Below are 17859 nucleotides of genomic sequence, written 5' to 3'. Positions count from 1 at the left end.
GCCTCGCCTGCTGACGGCGGGCACCTGTGGGGCTCCTCCCCACTGGTGGTTCCACCCCCATTGGCCCAAGGATCCACTCCTGCAACAAAAGTCACTAAAGGTTTCAGCTGATGTAGTATACATAACTTGGTGTAACCTGTCTTAATTAATTTACTGAGGTGCATTTTCATTGTGAGTTTCTCATCGAGCTGTACATCTAAATCTTGTACTTGATTTTAGGGATTAATTTGAAAATTGCCCAGATCAAGGGCAGGTGGTTTAGCTTTTGATGAGTTTCTACTTAGCCAAATGATTTCAGTCTTTTTAGGGATTAATGTCAGTTTAAGTTGCGATAGTTTGTGTTGCATTGCTTTAATACAGGAAGAGATTATTGAAGCTGTGTTTTCAAAGGATCTAAAACCAGGGATGTAAAACTGTAAGTCATCAGTATAAAAGAAGAAAGCTATTCCTCTATTCGTCAGTAATTTACACAGTGGGAGCATGTAAATATTGAACAGTGTTGCTAAGAGGGCTGATTCTTGAGGGATCCCTGTATCACATTGGAAAGTGTCAGATATATGGTTGCCCAGTTTGACTTGGAATGTTCTGTTCAATAGAAATTTATTTATTTATTTAAAAACTTTTCTATACCGATGTTCATGAAAAGACATATCACATCGGTTTACATAGAACCAAGGTTAGAAATACATCAAACAGGGTAATTTCAAACAGGGTTAACATCAAACATGAAAGATAGTCATGAAGAAACAAAGGTAGAAAGAGATTAAAACCAGCACATAAACAGAAAACCATTAAGTAATGGGCATTTATAACTGTGATAAGAAAATGTCATGTGGCATATAGTGTCTGTGAGAGGCATCAGTTTTTAGGGAAATGCTTGTCTGAAAAGCCACGTCTTAAGCTTTTTCTTGATCGCCCACTGGCAGGGTTCTTGGCGAAGGTCAGGGGGGAGAGCGTTCCATTGTGCGGGACCAGCGGTGGAGAAGGCGCGTTTCCTAAGCAAGGACTTGGCAGGAGATGCATAAAGGGTACCTTTGTACGCTGTTCTGATTGGTCTGGAGGACATGTGATATCGAAGTGGGATATTTAGATCGAGAGTGGTCTGCATGTGAATGGACTTGTGTATCAACGTTAGAACTTTGTGAAGGATTCTGAATTTAATGGGGAGCCAGTGTAAATTTTTTAGAACAGGGGTCACATGCTCTCCTCTATTGGTATTGGTCAGGATCCTTGTGGCGGTGTTCTGTAGCATCTGTAGCAGTCTGGTAGTATTAGCGGGAAGGCCAAGTAGAAGGGAATTGCAGTAGTCTATTTTTAAAGAGTATGATGGCTTGGAGTACCGTGCGGAAGTTGTGGAAGTATAGGAGGGGTTTCAGCTTTTTTAGGATTTGTAGATTGTAAAAACATTCTTTTGTTGTATTATTGATAAATTTTTTTAGGTTCAGATGGTTGTCCAGAATTACGCCAAGATCTCTCACATGGGTAATGGAGGTCATTTGGGGCGAAGGGAGGTTGCTGACTGCCAGTTCATTGTCGTCCTGTGAGATTAGCAGGAGTTCGGTTTTGGCTGTGTTGAGTACTAAGTTAAGGCTGGCGAGGAGGATGTTGACGGACTGTAGACAACTATTCCAGAAGTTGAGGGTTTTGGAGTTAGATTCAGTAACTGGAATGAGAATCTGAACGTCGTCGGCGTAAATGAAGTGAGTTACCTTTAGATTTGCGAGGAGTACCAAGGTACCGCTCTCGATCTATGCTTGTGCTCAGTGATGCAGTAATAATTTAGGGCCTTTCTCTAATGCCTGCCAGTCATTGATTCACTTTATCAGCCTTAACTAAATGGGAACATTATGTTAAACAGCCCTTAAGTTTCAAACGTTTAGATCGCAATCTATAAAATTAGCACTTAAAGATCTCAGTTATAAAAATGGTCTTGTCACAGTCCGAGTCTCAGCTCAGTATAACTTTGCATCGAGTTATGAACTGAACAAAAATTTGTGACAGCCAGCTGATTTCCTTTAATTGTATTTAATTGTTTAATTGATAAGTTATTACAGCATGTTCCATTTGAAAGTTGAGCCACTAAAATCTCTTTGCTGATGGTAATCATTTTGGTCTCACTTCTTAGCCAAGTGGGAAATTGCAGGGAGAACGTTATTCCTTTGCTGGAATAACTGCGTACAGTATGGTATAAATTCTCTCCTGGCTGCCATTACTTTTGCTGAGAAATCTGGGAAAATTAAGATTCTTTTATTATCGTAAAGGAGCTCTTTAGTTTTCCTGTATGTGGTTAGAATTCATACTTTATCTGTATAATTTAGAATTTATACAGTACAAATTTGCATTATAATCTGCCTCGGTTTATCAGAAGGTTGCCCTATAAGGCCCATGTGATGGGCTCATTCTGCTAAAATCTGTCTGTCCTGCGCATTTATACCTAAAGAGCCCGGTAGCCATACCTTGCAGAAATTAAACAGGATTTCATTTTGTAGCGTTTCCAAAATTCCTATGATGCGTAAGTTACTGTGTCTGCTTCTGTTTTTGAGTTCATCTATTTTCTCAGCCATAGTTTTGTTCTTGTTCCTCAGCTCCACTGTTGCATCATTCATACTTTCAAAGCGTACCTCATGTGCCGCCATTTTCTCACTGATCTCCGCAATGGATACACCATAATTTCAAATTTGTCCTTTGGTTCGTCAACCGAGGATTGCAATTTTTAAAGTTGCTCAGTTACTGCAGCTGTTAATCCCTCTAGGCTAGGGCCTGCCTCCGGTGCCACTGGTGCACCTTTATCCACTCTGCTTCTTTTTGATTGGGTTGGCCATTTAATCAGTTTTCCTAGTAACAAAATTGTCCATGTACTCAGTTGGTTAAAAATTGACCATTTAAGCCTTTCTTCTCACTGGATCCTAGAGAGCGAGTGTCAGGTGCTTCCTACCAGTATAATGTCATCACCAGAAGTATGTAATTTGATATTTTGTAACTGCAATATAACCAACACTGAGATACTGATTAGAATTGTACAATTATTTCTATTTTATATAAAATCTATTTTTTTTTTTTTTAAATCTGGGATTTATATTTTCAATATCTATCTCCCCAAGCAAGAAGTTTAGTTTTAAATGACTTAAGCACTCAAGACTAACAGTGCAAAGGTTGTTAGTGTCTATTTACTGTTCTGCTCTATTTCTATCTACCTCCCTGAGAGCATATCGTTATGGGATGGAAGGGGCGAGGGAGGAGGGCTGCTGAAGTGGGGAGTTTAGCTACTATAGGTTTTCTTTGTTACTGTCATGTTGCCGGGGTGCTGCAGAGTCCCTGCACCTTGGTTAATGTTTGGTGATATTGAGTTATTGACAAAAACTGTTGCACAAAAAAAGAAAGATTAAATATAAAATGTAATTGCTGTAGTGGTGATCTTTCGCATATGTTTATAGAATGCCATAAATTACAAGCATTTTAGAAACAGATTCATGCTGTACTTGACAGTTTGTTAGGAAAAACTGTAACCTGGAATGGCAAAATGACAAATGTGTATTTGTTTGATAACTCACTAGCATTACCAGCTGGTAGTGTGAAATTTTTCAGTATATCACTGACTATAGCTAAGAAGGTCACCCTTTCTTGCTGGCACTATGATGACATACCATATTTTAATATATGGAGATCAGAAATGCTGAAGTATGCTAATATGGAAAAATTGAAACAACAAGATCTTAGTGGTCATAAGCCTTTATTGAAACAAGAAGCATGCTTTGAAAGAAATCTGTGGATATCTTGGGATCTATACTCCAGCTGAAAGTAAATGTAAAGTGAATGTATGGGTGTGGATGGGATGAGAGAGCATATGAGTGGTTGAAATAAAAAAAAAAAGAGAAAACAGTGGGAATTATAATAAGTTGTTTATTGAAAATGTTATGATATACGGACAAAGTTGTTTTTGTCAATTTCTGGAATGTACACAAGTTCTTTTTACTTTAACAAAGATATACAAAACAAAATCTAATTACATAGGGGCCGATGCAATACAGTGCGCTCACACGAGCGTACTGTTTAACCCTCTGTCGGACGCGGGTTAAATAGGCACTAATCCACCCCCTAATGCAATGGGGGATTAGCGCCTATTTAACCAGCGTCTAATGCAGAGTGAATGAGACGGCGCTCATCATATGCAAATGCATGTGAATGAGCCTATTACTCATTTACGCCGCATTCAAAAAAAATAAATGTGCATCTCAGATGCATATTTATTGCTCAGATATTAATGCCTGCCTGGAGCAGGCGTTAATAGCTGAGCGCAGTAAAAAAACAAAACAAAAAATACCTTGGCAGACTGCCGAGTTATGAAGACCGACGCCGGTAAACTCGGCATCGGTTTTCAGAACCGGCCGTCTGCCAGTAATGAAAATGGACACCAATTAACTGATGCCGAGTTTACCGGCGTCAGTCTTCATAATTAGCAGCCGCTGCGGGGTCGGGTTAGCAAGGAGGCGCTAAGATCGCGCATGCGACCCTAGCGCCTCCTTGCTAGCGCGACCCCCTACTTTGCCTATTGCATGGCGCCCCCCCTTGTGGGCGCCATGCGTGCGTTAAGAAAGAGGGCGCTGAAAAGTCAGTGCCCGCATTCCGCGAAAATAATTGCATCGGCCCCATAAAGACTATGCATGGCAGACTACCTAAAAATTTTGCATTGTACAAATTGGACAACTTTTATTGTAGAAATGTTCATTATCCATCGTCCTCTTCCTTGGTCCCATCAATGAAAAGTCATTGAACAAGCTGTGAATCAGCCTTGATGGACCCTGTCCTTTCCTTGCTTTAGAGGAGGCAACCTTGATGTAGCAAAAGTACCTGCAGGGGTCTTGCATGGCTCCCCATTTGTGTGTGTCTTTGGAAAAGGTCTGCAGAGCTAGTTGGTTATGTACTTCTTTTGGATGTCCTTCAGTAAGTCCTCTGAAAATAAAGGCACTCAGAGCAGCTGAAGTTTTGTCTCTTGTGCTGTGCAGCCCCTCAGGCAGTACCTGGAGGAGGAGCCATCCACAGTGATGTCTTTTTGATGGTTGGTCAGTCTCCAGGATGTCATGTTCTGCCACATCATGATGCAGGTGGCTGCTGGTACATTGCTTACTCGTTCTTTAATGTATTTTGCCCTGATAAGCTTGTAGACAGCTCTTGGAATTCAAAAGGCCTACACAATGTGTTACAGTCAGGGGTTAACCATTTTCATGACAATTAGGGCTTCTATAATGCTCCCAGCCCATTCTTCTCCAAGCTAGGTGGAAGAACCAGAACATGAGGTACCCTGTAAGGTCCTTGTCAGTACTCCTCTGGATTATTCTGATGCAGTTGTAGATAAAGAAACTACAGAGGAAAGGCATCAGCTCCTGCAAGCACATCTATTCTATACCAGTGGCATAGCCAGAAATTAATTTTTTGGGGGGCCCAAGGTTAACATGGGTGGGCAGATGACGTATAACTCTAGGCCCTACTATTTGCACTCTTATCAATAAATAATGCCTTAGAGTGCATCTGATTATGGATTTGTAAGTAATTTCATCATGAGTGATGCTTTAAAATATTTTAATTCTATAATTTCAAGCACTTACCAGCATTAAAAATACCTTATTAATCTGTATTAATTTATTTTATATTTATTGCAGTTTATAAATACAAATCATGTAAAAATTAACAGAAATATAACAGAAACATCAGATGCAATTATGTAATAAAACAATTATAAATGTATTCTTCATGAATCCTCTTTCCAAAAATACAGAGAATATCATAACTACAATAAAACAGTAATAATCATAATAATCATCATAAGAATTTAAGATTTGCAACAGGAGAAGAACAGAACTAGGACATGCAAAAACAATATATTCACATGTTGGTGTCACTTTAGTGATAGCAAAACAAACTCTCTCCAGTGCCAACACCTAGAACCTTCCCATGCCATACCATAATGGCAGTAACTCTCAGGACTCAAAACAGCAGCAATCTTATCTTAAAAAAGGCAACACAGACAAACATTATACCAGGCCCTAGAACACTAGTACACTGCGTAGTGGGCATACAGAATAAACTGAACTACTGCAAATCCCTACTGAGAAACTATGAGAAACTACACACTAGCCAAAATACTGCACTTCTGTCACACATGTGCCACACAGACAGAGCCTTACCTAATACAGAATAAGGGACTACAAATTAGAAACAAACAGATAAAACTGAAATGGAAAGCCCAAGAAACTAGTCTCAGCCTCTAGTCTGTGAACACTGGAATACTGAAGAAACAGCAACATACAAATACAGTACATAAGAAATGCCCATTCCTAAAGCTGGCATATTCCAATTGCTGAAAATTAAAATAATGTTTTTTCACCTTTATTGTCTGATCTTATTTTTTTCTAATTGGTTGGTCTCAGTCTCTTTGTTCCCCTTGTCTATCTTTTCCTTTTTCAGGGTCTCTTTTATACTTTATTTTTCTCCTCTCTCCTCTTCTGCTTTCCTTCCTCCTTCTTACACACACACACAGATTCTCTCTCTCAGGCACATGCTTTCTCTCACACAGGCTCCCACTTTTGCATGCTCTCTCTCTCTCTCACACACATACACACAGGCTCCCACTCTGATAGGCTCTCTCTCTCACATGAGGCTCTCACTCGCAGGTTCCCACTCCCACACAAACTCTTACCCAGGCTCCCACTGGCACACACAGGTTCCCACTCTCACACGAAGGTTTCTACTCTCTCTCACACACACACACACAGGCTCTCTTACATGCTCTCTCCCACATGCAGGCTTCCACTCGCACATGCTCTATATCACCAACCCTCTCTCGCACCCACATGCTTTCTTTCATACATACACACACATGCTTCTCACTCCCATGCTGTCTTTCATACAGAAAACACTTGCATCACGTCTGGTTTGGTTCTGAAGGGGCGCGGCTGCCATTGCTTCAGAAGAGTAATTCGAAACAAAAATTGTCCTGAGCACCAGCTCTTCCAGGCATCGGGAGAGCTCACCTGAGGCTCTAGTCTAACAAGCTCCATATCCTAAGAGGCAGGCTGAGCCATTTCACCGGGGGACGGTAGTCCTGCATTCCTCAGAGAAACTGGAACAAGTCCCAGCATGCACTGGGGTAAAACCATGACTGGCTCAGCCCGTCTTTACGACCTGGAGCGTCTTAGCAGCCCTAGTCTTGTCACTTTCGATGCGTGTGGGTAGGTTTCACGTGCAGCTATTACTGAACTGCAGCGGATCACTTATCTCTGCTGATCAAACAAAAGACTTCTTGACTCCTAACCCCCAGGGAATAACCATCTAAAGAAAGTCCTTTCTATGGAAAACAATGAAGGTCTCTGTAATTTCACAGCTGTCTGAACCCGGCACTGCAGCCTCCCCGACTTCCAATAAAGTCGGACGCGCATGCGCTGTACAGATTGCAGGGCTCACTGCTCCTGTCAGCTCCCGACGCTTTACCTCCAGCCCTCTGAGTCTATGCCAAACCCCTTCAGCATGTGCAGAGGGAGAGAGCAGCGAACTAGGGAGGATACTCTTAATGCTGATTTTCTTTAAATTAAACAAACAAAAAAAATGGACCGGGTCAGGACCAGCGACATCTACACCTTCCACTTTAGTTACAGTAGAGAAAGGGAAGACATTTGCTGCAGTTCCGCAACGATCTGGCATGACCAAGGAGAAAACCAGCTCTGGGTACACTCCAAGCAGGGATGCAGAACATCAGACTCGGAAAGCAAGAAGTGTGAGGCTTCTGCCGCTCTCTGTCTGCTTCCTCCTTTTCTAATTTTTAATACTCATCCTTTTGTTGTTCATTTCCCAAAATTTTACAACTATCGGGGCAATCTTTGTACATCCCATAGTGAGAGACTGACAAAGCAGATTGTAGGCAGCTATGGGGTCTGTGCTTGCTCTCAGCAAGGTTGTGATGCCAAAACTGCTCTGCAAAAGTACCTTACTCCTGTCCTCCAGCACCCTCAACTATTCCAGTACTGTCACCTACACACACTCACAGCTCTGCCGATGCACCTCATTCCCACCCTGCATCATCCTCTGTATTCCAGTACTGAGACCCTCACACTCAGCTCTGCCAATACACCTCACTCCTGCCCTGCAGCAGTCTCTGTGCATTATCTTGAGTTCCCTTCTGCTACAAATTTTGAGACTCAGACTGTTCCATGACCTTTTCAAAGACCTGATAGTGATTAGTCAGTGAGGAAGATGAGAGATGGTTATTTCCCAGGATAATCCAGCACATTTTAAAGCAGTACCTGAAATATGTCCATGGCTAGGATTCAGTGCAGTGAGTGGAAAGTGATATTTGTCAGGGTGATCTATGCACCATAAATTGGACCATAGTGGAACAATCTTGCTCATCTCTTCCTATTCAATAGTTAGAAACATACATAGAAACATAGAAATGACGGCAGAAGAAGACCAAATGGCCCATCCAGTCTGCCCAGCAAGCTTCCCTCATTTCTTCTCCCATACTTATCTGTTTCTCTTAGCTCTTGGTTCTAATTCCCTTCCACCCCCGCCATTAATGTAGAGAGCGGTGGAGGAGCTGCATCCAAGTGAAATATCTAGCTTGATTAGTTAGAGGTAGTAGGAGTAGTAACCGCCGCAATAAGCAAGCTACACCCATGCTTATTTGTTTTTACCCAGATTATGTTATACAGCCCTTATTGGTTGTTTATCTTCTCCCCTGCTGTTGAAGCAGAGAGCTATGCTGGATATGCATCGAAAGTGAAGTATCAGGCACATTTGGTTTGGGGTAGTAACCGCCGTGACAAGCCAGCTACTCCCCGCTTTGTGAGTGTGAATCCTTTTTTCTTCTCCCCTGCCGTTGAAGTTATGCTGGATATGCGTGAAGTATCAGTTTTTCTTTTCCCCTGCCGTTGAAGCAGAGAGCTATGCTGGAAATTCGTGATGTATCAGTCTTTCTCCGATGCCGTTGAAGTAGAGAGCCATGCTGGATATGCGTCGAGAGTGAAGTATCAGGTACATTTGGTTTGGGGTAGTAACCGCCGTAACAAGCCAGCTACTCCCCGCTTTGTGAGTGCGAACCCTTTTTTCTTCTCCCCTGCCGTTTAAGCAGAGAGCTCTGCTGGATGTGTGAAGTAACAGTTTTTCTTTTCCCCTGCTGTTGAAGCAGAGAACTATGCTGGATATGCATTGAAAGTGAAGTATAAGAATGGAGTGATCAAGCTAGTTGAAAGGCATCAGGAATAGCACTACACTAGTTCATTCTTAAACATGGATTGCATAGTTTTCATGAGGAATTTCATATTTTTACTGCTGTAATCTCACAGGATACATCTTGGTGGCATGTGGGTTATTAAATGGAAATAAATAAATAATAAAACTGAGCAACTGAGAACAGAAAAAAGCAATCTTGGCAGAAATATGTAAGAGCCCACGATCTCAACCAGCCCATCCCTTCCAGGCATATTATATTCAGATATTGTGACTCAGGCCTCAAGCAGCCTGTCCCTTCCAGTCATGCTATCCTACAGATATAATGACCCAGGCCCCAGCTGGCCTGCCCTTCCCAGTAAGAAAATAAAGATTTTGAATTCACAATAAGAGGGACTTTCCCACCTAGAGAGTGAGAGTTCAGAATGTATGATGAACTATGCCTTAAATCTGATGAACTTCCCCTGACCCCACTCTGTTCCATGCAGTGTAGTGCTACATTGAAACAGGAGCGCTATAAAATGGGTAGCTGCTTCAGAGGTCAGGACACACAGTGCCCCTTAACCCCTGGGGACGTTTCTGAAATCAGAACCCAGACACTGACATCAGATGTCCTGGTGCTGTTCTCAACAGTAGCAGCTGCCTCTGTCCAACATCCTCCTCCTCCTCGAGATTTCACACTATCTAGGGTCAGAACCTTTTAATGTTTTAAATGAGAAGGTCTTCTCTGCACTTTCTCTTGCTGTCCCCTCCCACACAAGATAACAAGATATCCATATTTACAGCTAAGTGGCTTGTGATGGAAACAAAGTGTATGGTTGACTTCCCAGCGGACCGATCTGGTTTACAAAATTTCTATTTCAGTCCTTCTGCTGATGCCCCTCATCCTCCCGCCCTCCCCTGGGCTTGCTGACCAGGAACCCCCGAGCAGCCTGCTCCATTTTCCACCTTCACTTTCCTCTCCCTCATATCCCCAAAATGTTCAGCATCCGAGATCCAGTTTCTCAAAAAGGAGTGGTGAGATGGTTCAGGATACGTTGTAGAAATAGAAAAAAAGAAAAAAATAGTTCTAGTAGAAGGAAATTGGCTGATGATCTGCTTATGAGTGAGCTCTCGCGTGCCCTGCAGGCATTCATGACCCGTGGGCCGGGCTCCATGGTGCATCGGGAACGTGGCTTTCCCCATTCAGTCCCGGCTCTGAATGTTTTCTGTTCCCCCCCACCCCATAGCATAAGTTACAGTCCTGACTTCGCCCCCAGGTCTGCCCGGATAGGGCTTCCCAGCAGGTGCACGGCAGGTGGAACCTGGTGCTGGCGCTTACCACGGCCCGAGAGGGAGCGGGAAGAAAAGATGCCCCCCCCCCCTTTTTTTGGAGACTCGGGATCACAAAACAGCTGCAATCGATTCCGATCCGAAGAAAAAGGCGCTCGGCGCGGGCTCCAGAGCGAGGCCGGAACTCAAGGGGATTGCACGTCTTGTTCCCAGAAACGGGGACCAGCGGTCCGGCACCCGTACACGCGCAGCAAGGCATCCTTTCCTCCCTGACGTCCCTCCCCCATCCTCGACCACAAGTGGCAGCAAAGGCTCAAAAACGCGATGGTTTTACTGGCAAAGGGCTTGGTGGGGGCGCTGCAGATCCGAGTCAGACTCTCTGCATGCACGTGGCAGTCTTTGGAACACCGAGCCCACGCTGCTCTGGTTTGTATTTTTGTTTTTCTAATCTAGGTTCACTCAGATGAATTTGGATTTCTCTGAATGACCCCCAGCTCCAAACTCTTGGCAGACTTGAATATAAGGTGACGCTAAAAAAAATATTTTCATCCAGTCTGGGTCAAAACTGGAGTTTTGAGTCCATCCATAAATTCAGGCTGATCCAGATTCTTCAGCGATTTGCAGCCTTATCCTGGTGTGACTGAGTCTTGATAATCCCAGCCCGGGGTTGGGATGAGGATTTGCAGTTAATCGGAATAGGCTCAGCCCCAGCCCCTGGCGATTTATTCTACCGACACGTCAGAGAATCTCTTTCTCATCTCTCGGCTGTTTCAGAGCCCAGAAGAGCCAGAGCCAATCCCACAGCTGCGATCTTACATCTGTTTATTAAACTGCAACGCAACTGTGACGCAGTCATTGCAGGAGTTTGTGTGCAGAGAGCACATTAAAGGCGAAGCCCCCCCCCCCTCCCCCACTCCGAGTAAGGAGCGTCCAGACACCTGGAGGCACCGGGGCATCGTTCCTTTTCTTGCTCCCCCCCCACCTCCCCCAGCGATTCCTGCAAAAAGCAGTCCTGTAAGGTTAAGCACACACCTGCTGTCCTGCAGCAATGGTGGGGAAAATGCATTTGGAAGCTATGGGGCGAGCATCTCCCCCTGCTCCCCCAAACGTTGGGAGGAGTGCCACAGCGCAGCGGAAAGTGTGCCTCATTTACCGAGGTGGCCCCGAAAGCCAGATTTTTTGTTTCGGGTTTATGTCGTTTCTTTTCCCCGTATTGTTAGTGCGCACTATATTTTTACAACCCGAGTATTTTACCAAAGTTTGGGAATGGCACGTGCTAAACTGATTGAGCATGAGCTAAAACGATATAAACCATATTTCCTTTTTGTTTGCATTCTTTCAGACACGAAAACGATATAACCAAGGCCACTGATGTTTTCCTGTCCTTTTTAAATGATAGCGTCCCTGTCTACAAGGAACCAACCAGATATGTTGGCATCTTAGGGCCTGCTCTAGCCTAATGAATGACACAGCTCTGCGCCTCACTAGAGCATTTCACCCACCGTTTGCAGAAGTTTTGGCTGTGCTACCATGTCACCTGGGCCAACTCTCCGATTAAAGACGTGGGCAAAACTCAAAATGTCCCTTTTACTAATTGTATTTGTATATTTACATATTTTCCTGCCCATGGCATGCAAAACGCAGGTTTGCTGATGACTGGCCAGCCCGAAACATTTCCCACAGGTGGCCTACAGTGGAGCTTCTGCCTTGGGTCTGGGTATCTAACTACACTGTCGGCAAACATTTTGGAAATATTTTTTTTGCGATCTCCCCAAGAAGAGCAGACTCTCTGCTGTGGTTTTACCTGAGCCCAAATTTCTCTTGAGAACTTATCAGCTCTGGCCGGTTCCTTCACGTCAGCTCCTGCTCTCACCCTCGCTGGCTTTCAGGATCTGAGAGAATATCTGATGTCTTTGGGTTTTATATCGATGCACAGGGAAGGTCCCAGAGTGGGCTCTCTATATATGGGGGGCTGCACCTGCCACGGCCCTCAGCTCTCCAGGACACCCTCAGTGGAACTGGCAGGCACTGCCAGGAACAATCCTGCCATACTTTTCAGCATCACTAAGACGCCCACCAGCAAAGCAATTAGTCCTCAGGAAATAATGGATTGCCTTCTAAAAACAGTGCACTGCAGACCGCAGTGATATGCAAATGCACCAATAAAACATTCTCTGGTTGTAATTTCACAGAACATGGAGCATTTTAATCAGGGTCCATTCTTCCATTAGGAAAACTAGGTGATCGCATAGAGTACTACAATTTTTTTTTTGGGAGGGGGCGTAGGAGAGGTTACTCTATTATCTTAGGCAGCAGAAAACAGCTGTTCTGCTTATTGCTCCAACCCCTCCCCTCCCAGGCAGTGCAGGGAACAAGATGGGAGAGGATGAAACTGGAGTACACAGACTGCAGCAACGAAGAGGTACTCTGCTCCCTAATCCAGCCCCTTTCATCCTGTCTGCAGGGATCAAGAGGGGAGAGGGTGAGGTTAGACTGGACAGCAGAGCACAGAAGGCATCAGAATCTTGAAGGGAATAAGAATCAGCTTACACTTGATTCAATAATGAACAGGAAGCCGGTGTAGACCCATAAAATAGGGTGTAATGTGGGTCTTAAAACCACAGCAAGAGACAAGAGGAGCAGTGGAGTTCTGTACCAACTGAGGCTTTGACAGGAGTTTGTTTGGCAAATCAACATAAAGGGAGTTACATGAGACCAAACAGAAGGGTAGACCAGACACTGTTACTAAGTCAGCCATAGATAAGTAGGGATGCAGCTGATGAATATTTCGCAGATACACAAATGCTCCCTCAAGTACTGAAGCAAATTCTGGAAGTTAGTGCTGTTTTGGTACTGCAGGTTTGCTATGTGGCTTCTGAGTGTCTTTTGAAGGATTTTGTGTTATTTAGCAAAATGCCTGAATGGAGGGAGTTTGTGTATCACTGGTACTGAGGTTGACAACAGAATTTGAATGTTTTGTTGTATGGTGAGTATTAAGGGGAAACATCCTAGTTCAGGCAAGCCAGTCATTTCCGAGACTGCCTTCAGCCAACGCAGTAAGGATTTCTTTTAATTTATTTATTCCAAAAAGGAAACCCAAAAAATGATTTTTAACACTGAAAAGCCACTCACATCATAACTCCTCCAAAAACAATTTTTTCTTTCTATTCTTTTTGCCACACAGCCTCCTTTTGAAAACCAGGTAGGCACATTGTCAGGCTTGATGATGCGGCAAAAAGAATAGAAAGAAAAAATTGTTTTTGGAGGAGTTATGATGTGAGTGGCTTTTCAGTGTTAAAAATCATTTTTTGGGTTTCCTTTTTGGAATATACTTGAGTGGAAATCAAATTTAGCTCTTTCTTCTCATTCTTTCTTTTAATTTATACATTTATATATTACTTGATTATTTATTTATTTTGCCCTTTTGGCTTTAATTGCCTCTTTCACCTCATTATTAAAATACATAAACAGCCCTGAACACATAAACAGGGTTATTCCTGTTACTGGTATCCAGAAAATCACAGTAACAGTAATAACCCTGTTTATGTGTTCAGTGCTCTGTATAACAAAATAAGAATATGTGAAACACATAACAAACCACATTTGACTATGAATTTTCTGAAAATAATGAGAAATACTATTTCATAACTTCTGGCATCAAATCGGCAAAAGCTTTATACGTCTAAAGCTTGTTTAATCATCAATGGCTAAAAACACATTAAAATATTGCAAAACGCTTTTGAACATGCTGTGAAATGTGCTCATTCAAATCTTTATAAACTCACTAATGAACTACATGTCACAGAGTCCTCAGTATAAAGATTTTGTTAAAACTCAGTCCATCACATCACGATGCTCTAATTGGAACCATAACATGCCCTGAAAAAAGGCCTTTATCTCACCTGAGTAAGGCTCCTTCTGGGGAAGTCTGTAACAAAAATGAGTGATGACTTATCAAACACTTACAGTGAATCTTATTGAAGCAAATTCCTTAAAAAAAAAACAGCTTATGACTTCACAACTATCATATATTGTATATTCATTCAAATTGGGCCATAAGTTAGAATGTACGCAAAACTTACCTGTGTCAATCTCCCAAAATTATGGCAGCAGTGTCTAGATGACCCTGGAAGTTGTATTATATATTTAAAAAAGTCCTGAACTCATCCTAACCAATTGATACAGAATTAAATTTGATATATGGTTTGAAATTCTTTTCCTTTACACATATGTTTGCTTCATAACAAAAAGCTTCCCTTTCAATGGTATTTGGATGTACTGTTTGTCAAAAGCAGGGGCGGATTGGCCTATCGGGGGATTGGGCATCCCCCGGTTGGCTGGTCGCTCTAGTCATGTGGTCTGCCGAACGCGGCTGTGACAGAGCCGCGCTCGGCAGACCACGTGGTATCTCCGGGGCCGGCCGGGGCGGCGAATCCCCGGGCCGGTCCGTCATCGGGAATCCGCCCCTGATCAAAAGAAAATGTAAAAGTGTTCCCTGCACTGTAAAGTTAATGACACACTTCCTTCACAGTTCAGCGAAACTTGTTGAATGACAAAAAAAATCTCAATTGGTATAAAGCATGCTTGAAGGAGCACATCTTATGGCACATTCAAAAGCGTTTTGCGATTTTGAAAATTTTGAGATGATTGAACAAGCTTTTGACCTTATAAAGCTTTTGTTGATTCAATGCCAAAGGAGAACTGGCATTTTTCGTCCTTTTCAGAATATTCACAATCAAAAGTGGTTTGTTATGTGTCCCACGTATTCTTATTACATGTATGCTGTATATACATTATAAATGAAACAAAGTAATATTTAAGAAAAGCCAGCTCCACGTGGAAATGGGATCTTTGTTAAATTCGGGAGGCAATTTTCAAAGGTTGAGGGAAAAACCACATGATTGCTGGTGTGCTTTAATAGTGAGGTGAGAAAGGCAATTAAAGCAAAAAGGGCATCTATGATTCCAAGCGGTCATTTGCATGTGATGAGCGCTATCTCATTCACTCCGCGTCGGATGCGCGTTAAATAGGCGCTAATCTCCTTATTGCATTAGGGGGTGAATTAGCGCCTATTTATCCCGCATCCGACTGCGGGTTATAGTACTGCATCGGCCCCATAGTGAGGGTTCAAAAGAAGACTGGACAAGTTCCCGAAGGAAAAATCCATGAACAGTTATTAGCCAGGAAAACTTGGGAAAGCCAGGGCTTATCCCTAAAAGTGTGATACAAGAAACGGATCAATAATTTGGGATCTGCTGGGTAATAGTGGCCACGGTCGAAGACAGAATGCCGGGCTTGACGGGCCTGCCTGGCGAGTCGTCTGTTCTTATCTGAAGGTAATGTTGTTCAGCAGCCGGGGTTGGGGAGGAGCTTGCACTTATGAGCGTGAGTTGGTATTTCCAAACATACATGTGTAAATTTCCCCAAATATAAGTTACCCACACGAGCAGCAGGTGCAAGGTTGTGCAGGTCATTTTCAAAGGGAATAAAGCTTGTGGTAAAAAGTATCCATGGCCTCTGCATGTGTGTGTCCAGCCAGGAAATTGCCCTCCAAAAGTATGATGTGTTCTGGGAGGGGTGATGGTGTAATCATGATGAGTTTAGTAAAATGTCTGTGGATCTGATAGTAAGTGGGGGGAGGGGGGCACAGCTGAATGCTGGCCTAGCACATTTAATACCCTCGAAGCAGCCCTGATTTTAATCAGGGGACAGAGCTATATTTAAAAATTGTGCAAAAGTTCCAAACATATCCCAAAATTTGCTTTGTTTCTGTGAATTTTTGGCTGTTCTGAACCTGCAAGGAATTAAATCTTTAGGGGTAAGATGTGCCACTTTCAAAGTGTGCCAGCAGCATGCTGACCCGTTGGCTTTCAGCATTGTTTTAGCCCAAACTTCAATCTGGCCCAGAAAGTCATTTGGGACCCCTCCCGTCTCGGAGCTCCTTGCTCTTGGGGCAGCAGCAGTTCCCTCATCAGTTTCTTTTTCCCTTCCTGCGCGCTCAGAACCTGGTGAAGTGCTCCTGATGGCAGTCAGAGAATCGGGGTTCAGCGAGAAGGTTTCTCTCTATGGCGAGCGAGAGGCTTGAAGATCTTGATGCCATGTGGTGCTTCAAGCTCCGGTCCTCAGAGCCTGAAATAACGCAGTACATGATGGCAGATAAAGACCAAAATAGCCCATCCAGTCTGCCCAGCAAGGGGTTTAGGGCTGTAACTGCCCCTCCGTGCAGGTTACCCCTATACAGAAAATATACTCCAGGTTGCTTCAATGCTTTATTTCCATCTTCTTGACACTAGGGATCCTCTGTAATTATTCCACGTCCTACATAAGAGCAGAAGAGATGCCATGCTGTCAGATTAACGTCTATCGAGCCCAGCATCCTGTCTCTAACAGTGGCCTGTCTGGGACACATGAACCTGGCAGATTTCCTCCATATAAATTCGTATAAATCTCACTTAAACGCCGCAATGCTAGTCGTCCTGACCATAACGTCTGCAAAAGATTCCATAACAAAATTGTGTGTTGACTGAAAAAAATATCTTCTATAACTGAGGTAACTTACGGAGAGGAGCAGATTTATAGTTAGAATAGTATCGATAACTTGTGGAATATAACATAAAGTCCTTAATCTGAAGTTCAGGTAGTTAGCTCATGAGGGAAATGGGGTCTGGGTATGGAAGACCTGGCTGAAAAGCTATGCCTTAGCATTTTTCCCCGAAAATGAGGTAGTACGGCTCATGTCAAAGGGATAATGGTGATTTGTTTCAAATTTCTGGAGCATAGCAGCTGAAAGTGCAAAGTCTCTTTCGGGACAGTCTAGCAGACGCCAAAGAAGGAGAGGAAAGAAGGAGCCATTTGGGAGGACTGGAGTTCTCTTGAGGGTGTATAGGAGGAGAGAAGCTGAAAGAGGGTGCCTGTTTGTTCATGCACTTGTAAACTTTTACCACTGCTTCTGAGAGGATATGCCAGGCATCCACCACTGTGAAAAATTACTTCCTGACACTGTCCTTTATTCTGCCTCTTTACAATTTTATATCATGATTGCTAGTTCTACAGCGTCCTTTCCAATGGAAAAGGTTCATTTGTGCATTAACACCCTTCAGGTATTTAAAAATCTGTATAATATTCTCCACCCCCACCCCACCGTGTCTCTCTTCTTCTCTAGTTTATACATATTTACATTCTCAAATCTTATTTTATGTATCTTTTGGTGCCAACCCTAGACCAACTAGGTTGCCTTTCTCCAGCCCGCCTCTAGCCTATGTCTTGTCTTTTTCAGAAATAAGATCTCCAGTACTGTACTTCAGGGAGGCCTCAGCAGGGGCATTATCACCTCCTCATTATCACCTCGTTTTTTCCTGCTGCTTCTGC

At 43.2% G+C, this 17859-nt stretch overlaps 1 protein-coding gene across 2 annotated transcripts in view; it reads right to left on the bottom strand.

Annotated features, from left to right (window-relative positions):
* The window catches only part of PVALEF (parvalbumin like EF-hand containing), a 37899-nt gene extending 25485 nt beyond the window's left edge, over positions 1–12414 (bottom strand). The window contains exon 1 of one of the 2 annotated variants that reach the window (XM_029599209.1): positions 12296–12414. The gene's annotated coding sequence lies outside the window, so the exon portion shown is untranslated. Of the gene's footprint in view, positions 1–7028; positions 7048–12295 lie in introns of those variants that run through there. The other variant, XM_029599210.1, reaches the window with a different exon arrangement.
* Positions 12415–17859: the final 5445 nt, after the last annotated feature.

The sequence above is a fragment of the Rhinatrema bivittatum genome, chromosome 4 (genome assembly GCF_901001135.1).
Source record: "Rhinatrema bivittatum chromosome 4, aRhiBiv1.1, whole genome shotgun sequence".
In the NCBI taxonomy this organism is placed as follows: domain Eukaryota; kingdom Metazoa; phylum Chordata; class Amphibia; order Gymnophiona; family Rhinatrematidae; genus Rhinatrema; species Rhinatrema bivittatum.
The sequence above is the reverse complement of the archived record's forward strand: the minus strand, read 5'-3'. Positions and strand labels throughout refer to the sequence as shown.